This window comes from Ambystoma mexicanum, chromosome 3p (genome assembly GCF_040938575.1).
Source record: "Ambystoma mexicanum isolate Mex_15411 chromosome 3p, UKY_AmexF1_1, whole genome shotgun sequence".
Taxonomy (NCBI): Eukaryota; Metazoa; Chordata; class Amphibia; order Caudata; family Ambystomatidae; genus Ambystoma; species Ambystoma mexicanum.
This window is the reverse complement of record NC_090925.1, coordinates 367,362,043-367,384,180: the sequence shown is the minus strand read 5'-3', so window position 1 is coordinate 367,384,180 and position 22,138 is coordinate 367,362,043.

The following is a 22,138-nucleotide window of genomic DNA, read 5'->3' as shown; positions in this document are numbered from 1 at the left end:
AAATTGACCACAGACTGCAGAACAGGACGGGCGATCGTTCCAAGTTTGATGCTCGAGTATTTTCCAAACCACCAACTCCTACCAAAGGAGTAGACTCCGGGGAACCCATGCAAATAGGGGGCCTGAAAGGACCACTAACACAAAAGGAGCAGGAAAGGAGAAAACAGCTGCAATTATGCCTCTATTGCGGAAACTCTGGGCACTTTCTTCGAGACTGTCCGGTGAAACCAGCCAAGAAGGCAGTAGGAGCTGCAGTTACCAGGGTCACAAACTCTGAGCAGGGAAACGACCTCGCCCGACAAGAATAGAGGTCCTCTTGCCGAGCGTTAAAACCAGTTCCGTGACCTCGCATTTCGTGATACCTATGGTCCTCATTAGCCCTGAACATCCGGATCGATTACATGCGATTGAAGCTTACGTCGACAGCGGTGCCATCGGCAATTATGTGGATCATGAAATGGTTTTGAGGATGAATCTGACTCTTTGTCCAAAGGCTGTAAAGGACGTCATTACTACGGTGGATGGTACGGAGATAGCCTCCGGACCAGTAACGCATACCACCCAAGAAGTGACGCTAGTAAGTCAAGATGGACACCATGAGAAGATCGTGTTCGATGTGATCAAGGCCCCTCAGTTCCAGATTATTTTAGGAATTCCTTGGTTAGAGAGGCACAATCCTCAGATCGACTGGCGAGCAAGAACGGTTCAGTTTCCAGAATGTGTCTCTACTTGTCACCCTCGACCTGGTGTTGCACTGGCAGCAATTTCCTCGGAGGCTCCCCAGTTACCTCCTGAATACCTAGAATTCCAAGATGTTTTCCGGAAGGATCAGGCTAACTCTCTACCTCCTCATAGGTCTTATGACTGCCAGATAGACCTGATACCTGGATCTACTCCTCCTTGTAGTAGAATTTATGCCCTCACCGAGCCTGAGAATCTTCACCTCCGACAATACCTGGATCAATACCAAGCGAATGGGTTTATTCGTCCTTCCAAGTCCCCTGCTTCCTCAGCTTTGTTCTTCGTTCCAAAAAAAGAAGGGGACCTTAGAACTTGTATAGATTATCGCGCCCTGAACCAGATCACCGTTAAGAATAGATATCCGTTACCTTTGATCCCTGAACTCCTGGAACAAGTCAGAAAAGCATGCATATATACAAAGCTGGATCTTAGAGGAGCCTACCACTTGGTACGAGTAAAAGAGGGCGATGAATGGAAGACGGCCTTCCGCACCAAGTATGGGCTATTTGAATATCAGGTCATGCCCTTCGGACTTTGCAATGCCCCGGCCGCCTTTCAATATTTTATGAACGATGTCCTCAGAGAGCTCATAGATGTGTGTGTTGTTGTTTACATTGACGACATCCTCGTTTATTCTTCATCGGAAACTGAACATCGGAAACACGTGAAAATGGTCCTCGAGGGATTGCGTCAACACAAACTTTTCGCTAAGTTGGAAAAATGTGTTTTCAACGTGACTGAAGTTGAATTCTTGGGATTCATATTATCACCTAGCAGAGTGCGTATGGATTCAAAGAAGGTCGATGCAATTCTCAAATGGCCATCGCCATCCTCCGTAAAAGGTGTTCAAAGCATGTTAGGCTTCGCTAACTTTTACCGCAGGTTTATCCCCGAATTCTCTCGAATAGTCCAGCCCATCACCGCCTTGTTAAAGAAAAACAAACGTTTTGAATGGTCTACCGAGGCGGAACAAGCTTTCCAGAATTTGAAGACTAGATTTATCTCTGCACCGATCTTAAAACATCCTCGCCCAGAACTCCCCTACATCGTTGAAACTGATGCTTCGAGCCTTGCCATGGGGGCAGTTCTATCACAAAAGGACCCAGTAACCAATCAGTTGCATCCCGTGGCATTTTGGTCCCGCAAATTCTCGCCTCCTGAAATCAATTACACTATTACTGATAAGGAACTTCTAGCTATCAAGTCCGCCTTTAAGGCTTGGCGGCATTATCTTCTGGGGGCCCGACACACCATTACTGTGATTACAGATCACCGAAACCTGCAATATTTGAAAACCGCAAAAGCTCAATCCTCTAGGCAACTCCGTTGGGCACTATTCTTTGCCGAGTTTGACTTCATAATTACCTATCGACCTGGTACAAAAAACGGTAAAGCTGATGCCCTTTCTCGGATGGGAGTGGAAGAACATTTGATCAATCCTAAACCTGTACCTATCATTCCCGAACAAAGAATTCTAGGTGTAATCGCCACACAATCCATAGAGGAAGTTAAGGATAAAGCCAGGCTACTGGTAACTCCAGCAGACATACAGAATTGGCATCTGCAGGGAAAGGACTTTACGGTGAAGGACAACCTATTATATTTCCAAGAACGGTTATACCTGCCCAGCACAGATTTACAGAAAAAGGTAATCTCTTGTTATCACGATTCTTTAATGGAAGGACATCCCGGTATGACCAAGACCTCGGAAAAGATCAAGCACTACTTCTGGTGGCCGTCTTGGAAAAAAGATATCAGAGATTTTCTAATGTCCTGTGGAGTATGCGCCCAAAACAAGAGTCAAAAGGAAAAACCAGCCGGCCTCTTACGCCCTATTGACATCCCGCCTCGCCCTTGGCATACGCTTTCTATGGACTTCATCACCGATCTACCTCCATGCTCCGGATACAATACGATCCTAGTAATCATGGACCTATTCTCCAAGATGGCGCATTTCATTCCACTCAAAGGCTTACCCACAGCAGCAACTCTGGCCCGAGAATTTCTCGAAAACATCGTCCGACTGCACGGTTTTCCTTCAGTTCTAATTTCGGATTGAGGTAGTCAATTTATTTCTCATTTTTGGCGAAGTTGCTGTCGGTCGGCTCAAATTGATGTGAGACTTTCGACCAGCCACCACCCTCAAACCGACGGACAAACCGAGAGGACCAATCAAACTCTGGAACAGTATTTGCGCTGCATGCTACAACAAACTGAAAAAACTTGGAAAGATATCCTTTGGATAGCCGAATATGCCTACAATAACTCTGTCCACTCGGGAACTGGGAAGACCCCGTTTTTTCTTTTATACGGTAGTCACCCTCGAACCTCGGAGTTGGATCCACTCCAAGATCTTGGAACACCAGCAGTAGACCACCTGCATTCTACAATTACCCAAGCCTTTAAGGAAGCCGTTTCTCACCTTCAAAGGGCTAAAGAACAATACAAGAAAGGAGCAGACCAACATCGGAAGGAAGCCCCCCAATATCAAGTAGGAGATCAAGTCTGGTTATCCACCAAATATCTACCTCTAAAAGGACCACGCACATTCAACCCAAGATACCTTGGTCCCTATTCCATCACTACCATAGTAAATCCAGTAGCGGTCAAGTTGGACTTGTCCCCTCACATGAAGATACATCCGGTCTTCCACGTCTCTCTATTAAAACCCGTGCAACCTCAAACCCGACTAACTACATCTCCAAAACCTATTCTAGTTGATGGAGAACTCGAGTTTGAAGTCAAAAGCATCCTGGATTCCAAGATCTCCAAATCCAAACTATTTTACCTGATTGACTGGAAAGGCTACGGTCCCCAAGAAAGATCCTGGGAACCTGCAGAATATGTCCACGCGCCTCGTCTAATCAAAAGATTTCATCGAACATTTCCTAACAAGCCCAAACCCCCGGAGAAGCCCGGTTTGGGAGGGGCCTTGAGGGGGGGTGCTGTCATGATCTCTGCTTCCAAAAGATCAGGACTTGCCCGACTCCCTTGGAAGCAGACCCATAACCCCGGTTCCGAGTGCCAGCCAGTCCCAATTGGGACCTTTTGGACCCTGTCCTGGCGCCAGTGGCACCAGGCTCATAAAGATGCCCAGTCCCAGCGCTGGAAGCGCCGGGCTCATAATGCTTGGGTGGACTTACCTGCAGCAGACCATGCTGCTTACTTACCTGCCAGTTGAACCCCTGATCCTCTTCTGTTTGGGACTACTTTTCCTGTTGGGTGGGGCAGGAGCCACTCCCTAGGTTCAGAACACTGGAACTCTTCTGGAAAGCAGGAACTCTTTTCTTACCTAGGCGTGGCTGTGGAAGGAGACACCTAAGCACTACAGGAGGCTATTTAAACCACACCCGATGGATGAATCTTGCTTTGCGTTATTCTGCATTCTCTGCAGCAGAACGCTCATCGTGTCTTCTGCTTCTGATCCTGGGCCTAAGGGAACAAAGGCTTACCATCCTGGAATCCAGTCTTCAGCAGCACCTGTAAAGACAAAGAAAGAACAGGTTAGCACTACGGTCTTCAGTGGCAGCGCATCTCTTACCTGGTCCATCGGCTGTCACCAACACCTCGCGCTGCATTCCGGCATCTGAAAGACAAAGGCTTACCTACTCTTCGCATGCTCCGGAGGTCTTCGCACTGCATTCCGGCATCTGAAAGACAAAAGCTTACCAGCTCTTCGCACGCTCCGGAGGCCTTCGGCGCTGCATCCCGCATCTGAAAGACAAAAGAAGGTGCGTTTAAAGACATTGGGCAACTTTATTACTCACGTGCCATTACTCCTTCCCACGCCGAATCCAGTGGGTATTCCAGCACCTTTCAGCTTCTTTAAAGCTCCGAACTTGTACCTACAAGATAAAAGGGACAGTTAGTGCGCATCGTGAAGCAGGCTACAAGCGCTTACTTACGTGCTTCCAGGCGCTTCTAATCCTCACGCGGGTTCGATCCTCAACTCTCCTCAGCCCGCCATCCGCCATCGCCGGAACCCTGCAAAACAAGAGATATCATTACAAAAGACTTTTAAGACATTTGAAGTGCCCAGAACTTACCGTTCGTGCAGTTAACGACGGACAGCAGTCCTTTGAGGTCAAGAGGCCTGCACCCTTATCCAGTGAAGAAACTGGTTACGGCACCCTGCCCCGAGGCAGATGGTGAGCTTGGCGTTCACTTACCTAAGGTGAGGGCGTTAACCTTTGGGGTTCTACAGGAGAAGAGAAAGGGAAGAGGAGAGAGGCACCCAATAACCCCAGTTCATTAATCCCATATTTTCTATCTGCAGACATCTTACTCTTCGAGTCAGACATACAGTGCACAGAGGTCCAGCCCAAAGAGCCAACCGTGTGTTACACATCACCTTTGAAGATACAGCATTCACCCAGTCAAGACCGGCACCTCTGCGGGAATCAGGTGAGCGTTACACCACCAAAATGCTGATGGTCTCTCTAGGATGTATGTCATCGACTAGAGGTATGAAATTCATCCAGGTGTGGATTAAATCCTCCTGTCCCTTAGTCTGGGGGGAGGGGGGCGAGTGTTAAGGAGAATTCTCTGTAAAGGCTATTTTCCCAAACCTAGTGAGTCCCCCAGCAGCTTTGCTGGATTTTTTGGGGATAATTTTTTTCTCCTGCTAAGAGTGAGACTCTTTTCCTCCCACTCTTAGACATGATTTGAGGTGTTCCTTTGACTTTGTATGTGTTCTATGGGCTATGGGTCCTTTTGCCCATAGGGTTTCATGTGCTTTTGATATGTGGGTTACACAGCACCCTCGGTGCAGTAACCCAGGGGTGTCGTAACGACCCCCAAACATAGACTCCATACCCTGGGACTGACTACTGTCTCCCAGGGCATGTAAAGTCACCATTGGCTTTACTAGTCTCCAATTGCGAACAGAACTAGTACAAACCATCCTATTGTGGACGTACTGGTCGGGGCAATTCGATTGCCCCGGGGTCTGTTGTTCGAGGGGGCACTGTCCAGTCCCCCCCGACCGAGTTTTGGCTGGTGGCAGTGGATACTACTTTTTATATTCGACCGCGAATATATTCCTATGGGATTTTCCCATTGTTCGAGGCAACCACTTTTTAAAATAGCCTCGAACATACCGCCGGTTTATTAAATTAATATAAATTCACTGGTTGGTATTTTTTGCCGAAACTTGGTTCCAAAATGGCATTTGTGTTCGCTTCTGTGACTCCAACCCAAGTCGAGCCCTTTGTTCCACTTTTTGGCGGGCTTCTCCACAGAAGCCTCCAAAAGTGTTACCACTCTGGGTACCACAGGAGGTGTAGGAGGGGGTTTAGGCAACCTGGACTGAGTTGCCTCGGCAACCCAAGTTGCACTCTTGTGTGATCGGCCCAAGTGGTGAGCCGCCCGGCTTACCACTTAGCATGTTTGAGTGACAGCTAAGCTGAATGAATGGGGGTTTTCTGCATAAAACAGGGCTTTGGGGACTGGAACTTCAGAAGTCGCCACAGGACCTAAAGAATCAGAGGAGGGAGAAGCCGAGCGAACCTGCAACGACGACACCACCGGTGGAGCCCTGCTGAACCGTCTCACCACTTTTCCCGACGACAGAGGAGATCTCCAGCCCGGAGAGTCTTCTTCCTTTGACTGGTGGGGATAACCAGTTTGCCCGTCTTTTCGCCTTCCTGGACCATCCCGTGGCCGCCTTGCCCGTGCCAAGTACCCCGGCAACCGGAACACCACGGTTTACCACTACCGCGAAGAAAAGGGTGGTACCTTGTAACCGGGAAACTCCGCGGCTGGTTTCTTCCCTGGCAGCGCAACGACCTTCAGCTTTCCTCCACGTCGAGGCCTCCTCTTCCTTTGGACGAAAAACCGACTTGCACCCGCTGCCAGGAACAACTGCCGCTGCTGGAGCGTTCTTCCCATTTTCAGGTACTGTGTCCCGCCTGGCTTACCTTGCGACAGATCGTTCGGGGTGACAGTAAATCCTCGACTTTCTAACCTGGGTTAGCCTGGGACCTGTTAACTAACTTTTCCTGACTTGACTTGATCTCAATGTTTTGTGAACTATCAACCAAGACTCTTTAGGCATTACCCCACTGTGTGATCCTGGACACATTTTGCTTGCTCTCTCTAAGAGTGGGCCTGGCATTTGAACTTCCTTGCTCTCCAGTAGACTTTGACTGACCTGCCTCACTGTGGTTCTCATTAGAGTGCCATCTTATGTTAAGCGCTCACCTTTGTCTGAAAATAATTGGTGTTTCTCATTAAGACTTGTCTAATAAGTAATCAGGGTTGTATATATATAATAGTGACTGTGTGTTGAATTTACTTACCTCTCTTTGTGCTAGTGTAATTTACAAGTGTGTCTTTACATAAATAATTATATACTTTTACACCAAAGCTCTGGTCAGTGTTTGCTTGTGCTACTGTATCTCTGTACCTATTGTGTATACTCTATATACTGCCTAACTCATCTTGAGAGAGGTCTGACTGCTCAGCTACAGCTACCAGGTAAATCTGGGTGGTACAGACTGCTACCAATTGGGTTTACTGCCAACCACCTGTAGTCCTAAATCTTTTGCAGTGGTCCCTAAGGGAACTGCACAGGTTTCTGCCTAACATGTACTTGCATTGCTGGTGCACGCGGTAGTGCAGATGGGCAAAACGGTCTGTAGCAGTTCAGGAAGACGGGTGAGGTGATGCAAAATAGGTTCCCACTATTCGAGGAGGGTCTCCCCAACATGGCAGAGCAGGTTCCAAGAATTGGGAATGGTTCGATAGCTCAGGCTATATGTGAAAAGGAGAGGGGCCTTCAGGGGCCACTCGTGTGTAAAAATGGATGGATGCACTAGACGCCACCGGTAAGGGTTGCAATTACTCACCGACCCCTGGCGAACTCCGGACCAAACTTCGGCAGTCGAGTCTAATTCGGTTACAGGTTCAAATGCGCCAATCTCGTGGTTCTGCGGCTTTCAGCGGCAAAGTTACAGCATTGATTCCTAAACAGGACAGTGGCGATTTCTCCACTCCTGCTGGATGGATCAGGCCAGTTTCACTGTAGCAGGCTTCAAGGCACAGAGGGTCACAGCTGCAATGCACTTGCAACGTTTGTCACCACGAGTGGGCGACACGGTAACCACGTGTACTCTGGTTCGGGCGCTCTCTCTTTATTCCAGACTTTGGAACGCCAAGTGTACGAATTTCAGTGTGAGTGCCGTGAACACAGAGCTTGCAACGTACCAAGTTTTGAGGGCCTCCTCAAAATGGTGGCAGTGACAGAGCAAAGATTCTGCGTAAGCTGGTCACCACACTTGATGGCCCAGGGACACTTCCGAGAAAGCTTACTTGCAGGGGTTGATGAAGTTGCCGAGAATAGTTGGTCCCACTATTCCAATGGGTCGAAATGCCTCTGAAGACCTTCTAGGATGATCAGATGCAGGGGGGTCCAGCGGGATCAGGGTACCAAACCTTCCAGCGGGTCACCAGCGGTTCCTCGACTCGGCTTCTTAGTTTCAGGATATTTGGATCCTATCCTTCGTTCAGTGAGAACTCCAGAGCTCGACATGGTATGGATGTTTGGAGCCTTCTCTTATACAGAATCTCCTTCGCGCCACAATGAAGAGGACCCAAATGGAGATCTGCTCACATACAGGCATACCATACATGGACCAATCATGGACCACAGTGGTCTAAGGCATTCAGGGCACACCATACTCTCTGGCACCCAGGATGTGTATTAGAACCAGACAGTCCAGCCCACATACTGGAAGCACACACACAAGGGGCCTCATTACAACCCTGGCGGTAAGTGAAAACCGATGCCGGTAAATGATTACCGGCATCGCTTACCGCTTGGTCCGATCATGACCCGAGAAAGTGCAATTAGCGGCATCGTACTTAACGGTGCCGCTAAGAGCACCAAGCTCGCGCGCACGCGACCTCCCAAGCTGTAAATACCGGCATCGCGCAAAGGCGGTAACATCACGAATCAAGTGGACATGCTCTTAACGCCCTAGCGAAGCCCATAAAGTACCTTACCGACATGGTGCTAATTCCGCCATCGCGAACCAACCGCAAATGGCCATGTGCAGTGTTCCCAGCTGCCACAGGTGCACACAATCAGCACAGGTGGAGGCCAGACAGACTCACCAAGTACAAAAAGAGCACACCCCACCCCTTCCCACACCCGTCACATTCCACAATGATTCCAATACGACTAGCAATGTTGGGGCTGGAGGACCTGATTGCAATGCAAGTGCTACAACAACAAAAACAACAACAACAACAACAGGCAGCACAGAGGAGACGCAGGAGGAGAAGGAGGAGGGCAAGGCAGGGCCAGCAAGCCCCACCAGCACAGCCAGTGCCACCACGCAGGCAGCCCCCAATCCCACGCATCCGAGCCAGTCCATTCAACCTCACCGCTGAGCAGATCCACACCTTGTACCGTTTGGACCGGGACACCATCACCACCATTGTGGACATGATACATGACGACATCGTCAGCATGATTGAAACACCCACCGCCATCCCCCCCCTACTGAAGGTAGTACCAGCACGCAGTGGGGCACTTGCATGGCATTTCACAACCATTATTCTCACGTACGCTGATCCAAGTGCTCAATGCCCTCCTCAAGCACACAGACGACCACATATCCTCACCACGGTCTGCCCAGGAGATCGCTAACACCAAAGTGGGTTTCCATGCACTAGCCTGAATACCTGGTTGCATCGGTGCCATCGACTGCACCCATGTGGAATTGGTGGTCCCACATGCCATTGAGGTAGCGTACCGCAACCGTAAACTATTCCACTCAATCAACGTGCAAATGGTATGTGACTCCAACAGGATCATCACACATTGTTGTGCCCGATTCCCCGGATCAACCCATGATTCAATGGTCCTGCGGAACACCACTCTACCACGCTACATGGAGCGACATGCAGGGCCAAGATCCTGGCTACTCGGTGAGTCACATGTCATGTGCATGGAAAATGTGAAGTGGGTAAGTGATTGACGTACCAATGCATACTATACCTGGCTGAAAGGAGGGGAGAGATGCATGCCATACCTGGCTGAAAGGGGGGGGGGGTGAGATGCATGCCTTACCTGGCTGAAAGTGGGGGGGAGAGATGCATGCCTTACCTGGCTGAAAGGGGGGGAGACATGCATGCCTTACCTGGCTGAAAGGGGGGGGAGAGATGCATGCCTTACCTGGCTGCGAGTACCAGAGCCAATGGAGCCAGCACATACCCTAAAGCAGGCCAAACTTCAGCCGACACCTGAACACATAATGCCCGATGTAAGCAGCCCAACCATGTGATTGAAGGTGTGTCCCAACCATGATACAACCATCTGCAAGTGCACTGCATTGAATCGGACCTCATCCACCTCAACGAAATGCACCTACATGCAATGACTCCATCCAATACACGGCACCAAACACCATCAACTGAAAGGGCAGTCCCCAATAACTGCGCACAAAGGAGGCACATGACGGACATCAACATCAATACACCACTACACAGACACTGAGGACCATCAAAATAGCATAACAACATTTGAAGTCCCCAGTGAGGTCAACATGAGGCTGACAGCAATGTTGCCATGATGAGAGCATTGATATCACTGGACACCTGCCAGGTCACCAAAAGAAACGCTGTGGACTGACACAGTGGATGAGCACACAAGAGGCACTGGACCCCCCTGCATACACTGCCTGATGGCATGCAAAACAGTCCATGAGAGGAATACACATATACCGGTCTCATAGTGTGACTCCAATTGTGCATGTAAATGTAGTACACAGTGAGAGATGAATGCATGCCATATTGACAAGTCAGTAATGGAATTTGATGACATGACTGACACATACATTGTTGCCCACATACAGGTGATGCAGGCTATCCCTTGAAGAGGTGGCTCCTTACCCCAGTCCGGAACCCACAGAACCAGCACGAGGAGGACTTTAATCGTGCACATACACAAACCCGTGTGGTGATTGAGCAGACATTTGGCCTATTGAAGGCACGGTTTCGCTGCCTAAGCAGGTCTGGTGGGTCACTCCAATACCGCCATGAGAAGGTGGCAAAGATGGTCATGGCATGTGTAATGCTACACAATATGTGCATCAGACGAAATGTGCCCCTGCCCCCTGACGTTGAACTGCAACCACCTGACAATGAGGATGGTGCAGATGTGCCCGCACCTCATGGAGGAGGCGATGCACAGGAGGGACGTGCCATGCGTCAAAATATCATTAACCAATGCTTCTAGAACACACGGCTGGTGTGTGTCACATGGAGATGGCACTTGAGGCACTGTGTGTGTCTGGGACATGCACACTGTGGACTGTTCACCAATAAAGCACACATATGCAATGAGCAATGTCCACACATTTGATTTGTGCAAAAGGGAAAAGTGTATTGTAAATGTGAATTGGTTTAACACACCACTCCCCCCTCCCTCTCCCCCCTGAACTCCCCAACACACCCACTCCCCCCCACCCACCTCCCCCCTGAACTCCCCAACACACCCACTCCCCCTCCCCCCTGAACTCCCCAACACACCCACTCCCCCCTGGACTCCCTGCAAAGGTGTGAGGATGCCTGTGATGAAGTGGCTAATGTTGGATTTTTCCACTGGGCGGCCACTATTGGCAGCGCCCTCTCCCGGCCCCCGGGGCACCCCTGCCTGTGCTCTGCAGGTTCCTGCCCGATCGGCAGACGGGGCTGCTTGGGGTTGAACTGGCAGCGGGGGAGGTACCTGGCTGCTCATTGGGACGCATGTCCCTAATTGACTGAACAAGCTCAGAGAGCACGTGCCGCACCGCGGCGAGTTCAACACAGATGTCCTTGGTGGAGGACTGTATTGCAGCCTTCACAGTCTCTGCGCATTGCTGTATTCCTGCCCTTGCACCCCCACATTCTTCCACATGCTCAGTCAGGATTGAGGAGAGTTGGTGCTGCCGTGTGATAATCTCCTCCAACAACTGTTGATTTTTCTGGGCCATGGATATTGCCAGTGGTGTTTCCATTGGGCTGCTCACCTCATCTTGCACTGAGCATGGAGTGCCTGGCCAAGACTCATCATCTGATTGCCCCTGTGTGGCATCTTCATGCTGGCTGCTTTGGGACAGGTAGGGGGAATGAGGGTGGGCAGTGGGGGGGTCCTACAACAATGTCCTCATCATTCCCCGCAACACTATCAGAGGAAGCTGCAATGGCAGCAGTCTCCCCGATTGTGCTGCTTCTTGCAGACACAGTCCCTTCTGTGGCCACCAGTTGGTGTATGTCTGCTGCTGCTGCTGGTACCGTCCTGCTTGCTGTGGTGCCTGTCAGTGCCCTGTCCTGTGTTTTTCCCACAGATTTTGGCTGCTGTGGGGGTTTGGTCTGTACAGCAGAGGTGGAGGGTTGGTGTGCTGGCACTGCGGTCCTGGGCTTCTTGGCAGGTGTGGTGGCAGTAGTGTCTTCCTCGTTGAGGACGGAATGGGAGCCTGTAGTGGAGCAAAGGAGGGAAAATGTTATTGATGGGTCTGCGGACATTGAGCGGGCATTGTGATGACTGCCATCATTTTGATCACTAGATGCTGCACATTGGAGGCAGGGACATACAGGTTGTCTCCCTTTTGTGTGGAAGTAGCATGGAGGTATGTGGGTGCCTACAGTTAGGGTGTGCATACTGCATGTGTACAGGGTGGAGGTCAGAAATGGCTGTAGGCAGTCTTCTGCTGATGTATTGCATTAACACTATTAGGCAACATTGTGCGTCCCATGAATATGGACTTCAGTGACTTTTGCATGGCTTGATTTGAGGCACCTACCGGCATCGCCTGATGTCGGGGCTCCTCTCTCCATTTCTCCTACCCCCTCGATGCTCTCGATGCCGATTGTAGTGGCACAGATTTCCTCCCAGGGCTGCAATTTTATTGGGGACTCTGATCCTCCAGCGGTTGCCATGCCCATGTTCCTGTTGGCAGACAGGATGCTCCTAAAGCGGAACCGGAGATCATCCCACCGCTTACGGCACTGTCTCGCGGTTGCGGGGTGCTGTTCCTACTGCACTGTCCCGCTGTGCAACTAGGGCCCATATGGCCTTCTTCTGTGCGATTGCCGGTCTGGTCATTTGGGTGGAAAAGACTACAGCAGTGTTTTCCTGGAGGGTCTCCGCCAACATGTTCAGCTCTTCCCTGGTGAAACGGTCCTGCCGCTGGCGATCACAACTTTTCTTGACAACTTTAGGCATTTTCTCGAAGGGTAGATGCAGCTGATGTTTTGTGCTGGTTCTCAGGGTTAGATGTCCACTGGTTGCAGAGGATGCCAATGGATTGTGTTTTTTAAGATGCCCGCCATGCTCTATCCTGTTCCGCCGCGATGACGCAACTTCCGGTTCTGCTTATTTGCGGTCACCGCTAATTGCGGTCACCGCTAATATCGGTGGGCGGGGTGGCGGTAGTGCACCTTGCGCGGCATACGATGCCGGTAGGTGCCGTTTTAAGGGTGTTACCGGCATGCGGGGTGCTGTTCCTACTGCACTGACCCACTGTGCAACTAGGGCCCATATGGCCTTCTTCTGTGCGATTGCCGGTCTGGTCATTTGGGTGGAAAAGACTACAGCAGCGTTTTCCTGGAGGGTCTCCACCAACATGTTAAGCTCTTCCCTGGTTAAACGGTCCTGCCGCTGGCGATCACAACTTTTCTTGACAACTTTAGGCATTTTCTCGAAGGGTAGATGTAGCTGATGTTTTGTGCCGGTTCTCAGGGTCAGATGTCCACTGGTTGCGGAGGATGCCAATGGACTGTGTTTTTTAAGATGGTCGCTGTGCTCTTTCCTGTTCCGCCGCGATGACGCAACTTCCGGTTCTGCTTATTTGCGGTCACCGCTAATAGCGGTGGGCGGGGTGGCGGTAGTGCACCTTGAGCGGCATACGATGCCAGTAGGTGCCGTTTTAAGGGCGTTACCGGCATGGCGCAGTTTACATTACCGGCATGGCGCAATGCTCGTGCCCGATGGGTCGTAATGTGCCGTTTTTTGCGGCTTCAGGCCAGCACGGACACGTCAGTTGTGCCATGTCGGTAATGTACATTACTTACCGCCAGGGTCGTAATGAGGCCCAAGGCATGCAGAAGTCCACGGAAGCTTAGCATTTCACGGAAAATGCGTGCCCAAATTAGGACTGTCCCGGGTCGGCTCGACCCTGGGAAGGTGAAGGGGCAAGATGGCCAAAGCACAGGACAAAGAACCTTGTGGCATGGCCATTTTGGAGCCAGGCCACCTATTCGTGCCAAACGCGGTTAATGTGGTTTACCTGGCAGGAAAGCAGGAAAGGGTTAAAAATACATGAAAAGATAAACTGCCACCAGCCCTGTCCAAGGCACATCTGCACTTCTCCTAAACAATCCTTCGAGAGTATCTAGGGCCTTTAGAAATGACAGGAAGACCCAAGTGCACTATACTGTAAGCTACATTGTGCACTTGCAAAATGTTGCACAAAAGTTGCAACATGGACAAGGACTAAGGGAAACAAAGTCTCCCAGTACTGACTGTCTTTAAGGGCATGTCAGTTTCCCCATAATAAAGTGAGCGAAAAGCCCAGGGGAGTGCAGTTGAAGGCTGTGCTCCTCTGGCAAAGTCAGACTATGGTGTATAACAGCAGCAAAAAGTTGGAGGGTACACAACTGGAGGGAAAATTACACATGAAATGGAAATCTTTCCTAACACTGACAGGTTCCCTTTCCACTCCTTTAAGAGATTTGCGTGACATAAAGGGACGTCATGTTTTATAAGTGCAGGTTCTCGTTTGTTCTAATATTTCATAGGGCCCATGCCACTTAGAAACAAGCTTTTTTTCTGAGGTGGGAAATAGGACCAATACTGTTTGTCCTATAGAAATCGATCTCAAGCTTACTTTATTGTCGTAATGAGATTTTTTGTTGGCTCTGGCCTTTTTCCATATGAGTGCAGACTAGATCTCGAACAAGTCTCATATGTTCTCGCATTCGGGTAGCGGTTTGCGAGTTGGTACACAGAAGTTCGAGATCTTTCTACCAAGCCATCGGTTTGGAGATGGTACACAGAAGTTCGTACGGTGGTAATCTTTGACCTCTGCCATGAGCTTGCTCAAAGAATTTGAACCCTAATCAGTCAATATTTCCTTGGGAAAGCCAAATACAGTAGGAGATGTTTAGGATTTGCTGTGTGGTATTATTCTGCCTCAAGTATGCTTCAGGGTATCTGGTGGCATAATCAACAATCACAAGGACGGTATTTGTTGCCTTGTCTGGATGTTTCTAGAGGTCCAATAATATCCATCCCGATTCTTGAAAAAGGGACTTCTATGATTGGTAAAGGATTCAAAGGGGCAGGCAATGGGACGAGTGTGCTGGTTTTTAGACATATTTCACAGGTCTGGTTAAAGGCCTTTATATCGGCGTGGATACCTGGCCAGTGAAACTTTGCACTGATGTGTGCGTGTGTTCTGGATTGTCCTAGATGAGCCACGGTAAGAGGGGAATGCACCATCTCCAGTACGACCTTTCGGTGGGTCTTGGAGATCATCAACTGTGTTTTTATTAATCCTTCGGTTGATGTCTCCCTCCTATACAACAATCCCTGCTTTAAGAAGAAAAAGGGGCTACCTTTTTCTATACCTTCTGCTTCCGGAATAGCCTGTAGAAAGGCTTCAGAGAGAGCGGAATCGTTTTGCTGGGCGAAGGCTAGACCGGGATAGATGGTGTGCTCTTCTCCCTTCTTTTCTTCAATGTTAGAAGGTTTATCAGCTTCCCCAAATCCTAATGCACCTCTTTCTGTTTTGTCTGCTTCACTTTCTTTAAACTAAGGGAATAGTGCCCTTTCCAAAATTCCTTGAGCAATTTGATCCCCACAATGTACTTCAAATGAGGTTTCGCCTTGATTGTGCAAATGAACCTTTACGTCCCCTCGGAAGTCGGAGTCGATGGCGCCTGCTAAGATGTCTATAATGAACTTCCATGCTAGGCCAGATTTTGGGGCTAACCTGATGTAACACCCTGGAAGGGGTATCAAAACCAAATCAGTAGGAATCATTCCTCTTTTCCCAGCGGGAATGCCAGCTTCCCTACTGCTACAATTATCGAAACCTATCGATTCTTTTGTGGCAACAGAAGGGTTAGAAGCTCGATCACTATGTTTTTGAAATTGCAGAGTTCCCCAATTTGTTTCCATTGAGTCACATCCCACACCTGACACCATATGTAAGGAATTCATGGTGGCAACAGTAGAGACAGACGCAAGTGATCACAGTTCAAGGGTGTTTATTAAACTGTATGAATGGGTGAGAAAAACACCTAAACTAAACCTAAAGCTCGGATGGGAGCAAGCTACAACCATCAAATAACAATAATGCAGTCCTAGTGGCGTCTTGTCAAATAATAAGGGCCTATACTAAAAACTTATATTGCCAATCCTTACCACTAAGTTATAAAAGAGTGTGGGATAATGTTCACAAGGAAGGAAAGAAGTCTTCACAAAATTATAAGTCAGGATGGTATGGCTGGAGTCTCCCTTCCCCACGTGTTAAGCACGTACAAGGTGGGACTTCAGAGCACAGCACACTCCTGGGCCTCTGCAGCACGAGGTTCACAATCCCATTCAACAATACCATGACCTTCAGGGGCCAAGTCTCTTTCATGCAAAGTCTCTTGCCTTAGAAGGCCTACTGGATCAAAACAACAAACAAACAAAAGTTCCTTCGGTGATCTTGCACATTGGGCGATTGCTCTTTGCCTCTTGGATCTCCCTCTGTTGGGCTCGGATCCTTCTTGCAATGTGGGCCTCCCTCTGTCGGGTTCACTACGGCCTTTCACTCTTAATATCAACACAATGTTCTCGGGTGTATCATGCTTCACCCTGATTCACAGGCATCCTGTTTTGCCTGTTTTGCTGGATATTTCTACCCTGTTCCCCCTGACCTCCACCAGCCTACTTCTGCAGGAGTCTGTCCTGACACATTCTGGTTTCACCATCACCGTCTTGTGGCCAATGCTGGATTTGACTTTTATGGACTTCATTGATTCACAATGTGTCACCCTTTCTCAACTCTCATGCTGGACTTCCTTTGCATCTTGTACTCATGATGGCCCTGAATCATGCTGTTCCCATCTTCATCTTGTATCTTGGCTTGCAAAGTTATGTGTTACTACTGACATCTGCAATTGTATTCTTTTTGACTGCTTACTCTCTGTTCTCTCCTCCTCTCCCCTTCTCCCCTATGCACTTTATCATAATTGTCCCTGGACCTAGTATGATAGCAACCTCGTCTGTCTCATCATCCCACCCCTTACTTGTTCTTCTTCCTCCCCCAACCTCCAGCACTATCTGAAATGTTGTCAGGCCTAGTACAATAGTCGCTTGTTTTGTTCCTCCCCTTCCTTTCTACACCCCTCTCCCTCACCTTTTGTTTTTCTCCGGCTCTGCCAGAAATGTCATCAGGCCTAGTACGGTAGTCGCCTGTCTGGTTCCATTTCCTTCCCACTCTCCCCCTCCTTTGCTTATCTATGTTTTAGCTCTTGTCTTGCACTATCTGAAATGTTGTCAAGCCGAGTACGATAGTTCATTTCACACCCTTACTGTTCATGGCCTGTAAGAATGTCATTGTATTTTCCCTTGTTCCCTCCCTTGCCTTGAAGCGCTTTGAAACACATTGTGTATAGGCGCTACATAAATAAACTATCATATCATATCCCTCAAACAGGTTCACATTTGCCAATTTCAACACAGTTCATGAATTTCTAACAGAGTTCATGATTTGCTTCATCTCATCAGAAAGTGTGGTTTCCCTTCCCCAAGCTTTCTCTTGGCAATAGGTCAGAGACTTTCGATTATACAAGGGATTTGAGGTGACCCTTGTAGGACCACTCTGACACCTCACACCGCCCTCTCCTAGGGTCTTCTGGTACTTGTAGTTTCAACACACACAAAAAAAGGGGGCCAGCCAGAGTCCTTCAAATAAACACTCCTGTGGCGCCTGACCACTCTGCAGCTGACCCTGCTCGGGGCTTTCCCAAAAGTTCAAACACACACAGGTTCTTTGTTCACAAGTTCCTTGTGTTCATATAATGTTGCCGATTGCAACCTTGGGCTCAACACAGTTCGGTTTGCTATCAGCTTCCTCCGACTCACCGGCTGTGCTGAACCCGTTGGCTTGTCTTGCTTCTGGAGTCAAGGACGGTCCCACAGTAGCCAGCATGCTTCCACTCCTGTGTTATCAACATGGGAGGCCCCCATGCACCGTTGACACCCGTCACACCACACGCCAGCTGTACTTCCCGGTCTTGTGATTCCCTTTTCGGAGGTGTCGCAGGTCTGAGTTGAAAAGGGCAAGGGCAATTCCCTCCTCGTCGTTCTTTCTGGTCTCGCCCCCTTTGTCCTCCGCTTGAACTGCTGGTCCGGAATAGCTGGTTCATCATGCTTTCGGCCTTGCTCGTAGTGTGCTCTCGTGCTCCACCTTCTATCCCAGTGGGGAAGATAAAGGGACGTCAGGTGTGTGTGGTTATTGTCAATTGCCTGACACTGCCTGACCCTTGTGTTGGAACATGTCAGGTAAACAGCTCTGGTGCTAGTCCATTGTTTGAAAGAAAGTGTTCATGTCGGAAAAGGGGGGTGGGTAGAGCTTCTAAATATCCTACAGGGTAGGGTGGGGAAAAGGTGTTACAAGGAAGGGGGTACTGCATCTGAACCGTCGGTATCCCACTTCGGCTCCCTGAAGACCCCTGAAGACCCCTCATCCAGGTAATGCTCCCCCACTGATCCACCCCCAGGGACTGGATCCAATAACAATGGTCGTGTCCTAGCCACCTGGATGACAGATCTCTAGGGACTAGAGGGTGAGACACCTTCAGGTTTCTCACAGAATCCATGTATGGGTTGGCATATAGAGAATAACTACTTCTTCATAAGGCAGGGCTATGGAAGAGCTGGGATGAATGAATATATAATTGTGTATCCTCAGCATGCCTTCAGTGTTGGAACAGAACAGCAGGTGTTTGTTGTTTTGTCCTATTCCCCTTTCCCTTGGGAGAGTTGAGGATGCAGCAGAAATGATTTATTATTGGGCTCTAAATGTTTTCAGAGGGGATGGTGGGATTGACAGCTCCTGCTGAATTAAAACATTTGGAGAACCTAATACATGGCCATGTTAGTTGAGGAAGTATTTGTGAGAGTTAATGGGTTGTGCACTCACTGGGACTTTCTGTTTCTCACAAATGCATTGCTCTTAGAACCACACCATTTGGCCTAGAGGTGCTAATAGCAATAAACACTCTTTCTGAGGTGAGGTGGGTGGCAATTGCGCTTGGGCTGTTAGCACACTATTCAGCCCCAGAACGGGTGCTTATTGCTTAATTATCCTCTGAGGAGAAGGCACCAGTAAATCACTTCCCATTGGACGTGGGCTGAATCCTATGATCCAAGCCCATGTTCTATGCTTTGGCCGGCACATTTCCCCCAGAGTCTGCTGATCTGTAATTTCGCAGTGCCCTTGCAGCCTCCCCCACCAACCACTCCCTCGCAAATCTACCTCCCACCCACTCCCTCCTAACCCCCTACCCTGCACTTACTTTAACCGCCTCCAGGTAGTCATATAAATGGAAGACGTGTTACGCGCAGATCACATCTTCTATTTCTAGGAATGGCTGCACTGCAATATGCATGGGGTCGTTTTTTAAATAAATTAACTTGCTATTAGCACTTCGGAGCTCAGCCACGGGGTGCTAAGGACAATAACACCAGGGTGGCGGACTGGATTGGCTTGGTGATGGCACCAGGCCCTAGGGCACCTAGGCCCCAGGACCTTACAGGCCAATCCAGCCTGCTGTTGTTGCTGTTATTATTATAAACATGCTGACAGTCCAATAGATTAACAGCATTTCAGTGCACCACATCTACTCACAGAAATATATATTTATAATACTTGATGTGGCATACATGGAAATGCTCAAAATATGTTACATTAAAAACAGTGAAATCCAGGAGGCATAAAATCAAAATATATATATTTTACCCAACTTCGTTTATTCTCGCATTTAAACATAGAAAAGATTTGCAACATAGATGATCTAACCTTAACCAAAAATCACGTAGATTGGGGCATTGTATCCAAATGTGCCTAGTTAATATATTACTAAACACCTACACACCTCATTGATGGTACGATATCCTCAGCCTTCTTCCCCCGTCCAGTTTTTTAAGTCCCTTGACAAAAGAGAGTCAGATAAATTCATGGTAAAATCCCAAGATGTTTATTATTAGAAAGAGGGGCTTTAAGTATCCCTGCCACACTTCTTCTCCAAGCACAGTTCAGCTTTCCTTATATATATAGGAGTCACAGCCTCCCCTCCTTGCTCAAAACTTCCTCACTCTGTAACTGATCCCCTTTTGCTCAAGCAGGTACCACCACACAGCACGTTTTACTGCAGCTCTTTTATCCTCCCAAGGATCTCTGTGCCTGCTCACTGCTTAGATGCACCTTTCCAGCCAGGTTCAATTTCTTATGGAACCCACCACTCAAGCTATACACTCTGCCACTTCTTCATACAAAGAACAAAAGAAATCCAATGCGGATAACACTTTCTGGCCAAGTCAGCCTAATGGAGATAAAGATAATTAAGTAAAGATTTATAGCAGTTATTACCACTTCAAAACCTATGTACAGGTAATTTCCATAAAGAATTCAATGATACATTTATGTTAGAAGAAACCATTTTTTCTTTTTATTTGTTTCTTAGTTGGCCCAACGCGGTTTGAGTTAGGTACACTCTTCATCAGGGGCAGCATATTCAACAATTTAAGTCTGTACCCGGACCTGTACCACTGTGAATCTTTAACAAATGATATGCAAGCGTAACCTCTAGTTTCGTGGCCTGTGCCCTTCTTAAGGTATCGAGAGGTAAGTTTCTAAAGGCGAACCATGTTTACCTGAGTTCCGTTTATATCCCTTTTTTCATACACCCATCCACTTCAGGCGTAGGCCACTCGCCATCCTCCCCCTCCTCCTTCAGGCACCTGTCCAGCTACACCAGCCTCAGCAATCGAGCAATCCCATCCTTCCAGCACTTATCTCCAATCTAGTCCACCGGATCTGGGGCCTTTCCTCTCACAGCTACGCCCAAACGTGTGCTACCAAAATTCTCCTCCCTCTTAATTCTGCATCGGTGGGACTGCTCAAGTTTCTTGCATCTCACCTCAAGCTCGTTCTCCGTGTTTGAGCCTGCAGCAGAGTATTGTCCTGTTTTTTGTAGGCCCGCGGGCACACTTTAGAGTGGCTACACCAGAGCTCACTGAACACGTCTCTATACCCCGGTGGCCATCTTGGAATAGATATTTGTATTTTTATTGAATTTTAACAGCACTTCAAAAGTAACCAACAGTACAAATCACATGAGCAGATAATCAGAAACCACCAGATCAATGAGTAAGAAGATAGGTTTTAAAACAGGACTTGAAAAGCAAAAAAGAGTAAATGGAATGCAGAGGAAGAGAGATCCAATTCCTAGGGGCAAGAAGAACAAAAGAATGCAAATGTGAAGGGGCACAAGGATTGCTTACAAGAAAGAGAGATTCAGAATGAAGTGAACGAGCATGAGAGTAGAAAGAGATTAAGGAGGAGAGATAAGGTGGAGATATGGAGGAGCAAGCTACATTTAAAGACAATAAAGAAAACATAAAAAAGTAAACACATTTCAAAAGAGAGCCAATGCAAAGAGTGTAGGGCACAAGTAATAAAATCCCGGGGGCAACGATACAAATAACCCAAATTGACGACTGGTAGTAAACAGAACAAAGAGGGCGAGGTGAGATGCAGGAAGACCAAGAAGAGAAGAGCAGTAAAACAGGCAGGAGAAAACTAATGAGGACATTAGAGGTTTAGTAGAAGGAAATGTAAGAAACAGATGGGCTTTTTGAATATTAAAAGGTCGATAGCAGCAAAAGTAACAGATAGAGAGAATATGAGTAGAGAAAGATAATGAAGAGTCAAGAATGATGCCAAGATCACAGGCGATGGAGAAATAAGGAGAGAAGAAAGAAGAAAAGACAGGAAGGGGGAAAAGGAAAAGAAGGAATAGTCAAACCAGGGAAAAACAGAACCTCAGTAACTTTGTAGAAGGTCGATATTAACCCCCTGGAGAATGTTGCCTATTCAAGTGGTCTTTCTAGTTCAGTGGTGGTCTACTTTTACCACTCGTAACAGCATGTTGCATCACCCAATGCCAAATTCTACAATATTGTAACCTGGCACTATCCAAGAGACCAAAGTTATTTTGCATTCCATAAAGCTCTTAATTTTCCCCCTTAAATAGTTGCCCCAGTTTGGTACATCCACATGTATCCAATTGAAAAGTCCAGTTGTAAAGTCTTGATTTGAAAAATGGGGGTGAATGGAGAAGGTTATAATGT